Source organism: Arachis ipaensis, chromosome B01 (genome assembly GCF_000816755.2).
Source record: "Arachis ipaensis cultivar K30076 chromosome B01, Araip1.1, whole genome shotgun sequence".
Classification (NCBI taxonomy): Eukaryota; Viridiplantae; Streptophyta; class Magnoliopsida; order Fabales; family Fabaceae; genus Arachis; species Arachis ipaensis.
In genome coordinates, this window is record NC_029785.2 from 103,321,730 (window position 1) to 103,324,630 (window position 2,901).

Genomic DNA, 2,901 nt, shown 5'->3' on the forward strand with positions numbered 1-2,901 from the left:
CAGGGTAACATTGGTAAGTCTGATAAAATGATGTCTCATGATATTCATATCCATCAAAAAACTGTGACAAGTGTGGGGTCCAGTAGATAGATAAATTAAAATTATACCACAAGATAATATCATCATCAACAATATCAATATCAATAAAATGTTGTTTCACCAGTAATGCTGTGAGCTTATAGAGCCTAAAAGGAACAGGGCAGCTGACTTCTATGTGCTAATAATATTAAAACTTAAATCCAAGAATCTGTGAAGCATGAGACTGCAAAAAAATAAAATAAAATAAAACCAGAGTATTAAAACTTGTTTAATTAATATCAAATATTGAAATAAGAAAAACTTAGAACAATAACCTTCGGGAATATAAGAATTAGCTCTAGAAACACACTGTTATCGGGTTGAAGTTCAAAACACTCAAGAACCTAATCAACAAATATCAATAGCGAGGTAAAACATAAAATAAGAACATAAATAGGCAAGTAAGTTAACTATAAAACGAGAAAGAAAGAAAAAAATCAATGTTAAAAGGAACATGTAATGAAGAGAAGAATGGAAATACAAGGAGGAAAGTATAATGTTTAGCACCAAAACTCTAAAAGCCAAAGCCTAAATGAAGAGAAGAATGCCTTCCTCCACACACAACAAAAAAAATCACACGATTACAAATTTTTTAACTATATGGACATATTTGAAAATTGGTTACTATCCAAACCAAATATTATTCTATCGTATATATGCAGGAGGATTCAAGTAGAGACAAGTTTGCCTTGGTTAGCTTTATCATCAGTAACAAAATTTGCCTTTCTTCTGATGGCTTTATCACCAATAAAAAAATTGCAGGTGATTCATTAGTAAGACATATGGAATAGAAGAATTGTAGCTAACAGAGCTCGATAGGGTGTACGGATGTACCAGATCGGGTGGTCCACCACAGGACCGTGCTCCTCATCAATGAAGAAATCATCACGCGTATTATCCTGTGTTCGAAGACTCAACGGTGGCGATAAGGATCTTCTCCTCCTTCTGAAGATCCTCGTGAAGATTGCACAGCAAATAACAACGAAGAAAGCAACTCCGATAACGGAGAGAGCAAGGACCAAGTAGGGCAAGAGCGCGTGGCTTTTTCCATGGTCTGATATATCGTCTAAGGGGAGAGGAGGAATCAGTGGCAGTGGCGGTGGCGGTGGTTGGGAATAATAGTAGTATTGGGGGTTGGTGATGCAGATTTTGAGGCAATCATCACAGTTTGAAGAACAATTCTACTCCACGTGGCAGAGGGACTCGCAGATTTCTGGCATGAGCTTTCTGCGATGGTGAAACACCATTTCTGTGAGAAATTGTGGTTAGTTAGGGTTTTAGGGTGTGAAAGAAGAGAGAGAAAGAGAGAAGGAAGGAAGAAAAAGAAGAAATCTCGATAGGGTGGGGATGAAGTTAGGTTTAAATTAAAATTTTCTTATGAAAAATTTTAAATTACAGACGGAATTTTCTATCTATAATAATTTAATAAAACGCAGAATTTTTGTCCATTTAATTATAGACGAATTTTTCGTCTGTAACTATTTTTCACGAAAAAAATTAATTTTTTTGACAGAATTATCGACGGATTCTCTTTTCCATCTGTAATTTATGCTAATCCATTTTTTTGTTTTCCAACAAAAAATCCCTCTTAAATTTTGTCTATATTTCCGTGGGATAAAATTCGTCGAAAATATCTGTAATAACTAATTTTCTAGTAGTGTATAAATATTTAAGTAGAATTGTCATTTTATAGTTTTTCTATTATCGCATTATTTGTTATTCTTCATATGTAGTGTTTAACCTTATCTTTTCACCTCTTCTTATTTTTTATTTCTATGTATGTTACTCTATGTCTTTAATGTTATGTTTAGTGACGGTTCCAACAAATTTTGGTAGTGGAGACAAAATTTATATAACATGACAATAATTTTTAGAATAAAAATATTATGTGTATATAAAAAATTAGCTATCAAATCATCTATTAATTATTGTGCATTGTTAAAATTTCTCTCTTTTAATATATATCACTAAACAATTATGTAGAGATTTACTTTCTAATACAATCAGAAACCGACTCTTATCGATATTTATAGTTAGAAAAATTCTTTCAATTAATACAGATGCTACGAAAAACTAAAGCTAATTTCAAAAGAAGATAAATAATATTCTTTCGAGTCGATTTTTAAGAAAGAACACCAATCTTATTTAAATTTAAAAATTGATTCTTCTGACAAACATCTAATATGAAGTTTTTAAAATTGAATGTTAAGTATCGAAAATTAAATAAAAAATTATTGTAGGATCAAATTTAATAATTTAATGGGACAAATAAATATTATTATCATATACTACTTAAAAAAATTTCAAATTATAGTGAGGGTGCTTGTCCCCTACAATACTATGTTTATTTGTTTTATTACATAATTTCATACCTTTTACTATTTTTCTTTCATCGTAACTAATGTTTTATACAATTATTTAAAAAATTTAATTGATAATTGATAATAGTTTTGACTCACTGGATGTTGGATTGACAAATTTTTAAAATTTATAGTATATGATGCCGTTACAATTTTTTTTACGCTTTTTTCCACCTAATTGTGTTCATCATATATGTATTATCTTTGTCATTTATATATCATATTTTTTTCAATGATTTGCATCTTTTAATATTACTTAGTTGTAAGAATAATATTAAAAACCATACATAATATCATGATTCATAAAAATGAATGTTACTTTCAGTTGACGACACATTATGTACATATTTATATTGTATTTAGTAACTTCATTCTTATACTATAGTATTTAAATATAACAAAAAGTAAAAACAAAAACTAATATAAAAAAATGACTACTTAAAAAATGGAGATAATAACACAT

The 2,901-nt window shown here is 29.3% G+C and overlaps 1 long non-coding RNA gene across 1 annotated transcript; it reads right to left on the reverse strand.

Moving 5' to 3' along the window:
* On the reverse strand, nt 353-1,437 carry LOC107610071. Its single transcript, XR_002362141.1, has 2 exons — nt 913-1,437; nt 353-422 (listed from the first exon to the last, which is right to left on the reverse strand). It is a non-coding gene; the product is annotated as an uncharacterized LOC107610071 (long non-coding RNA).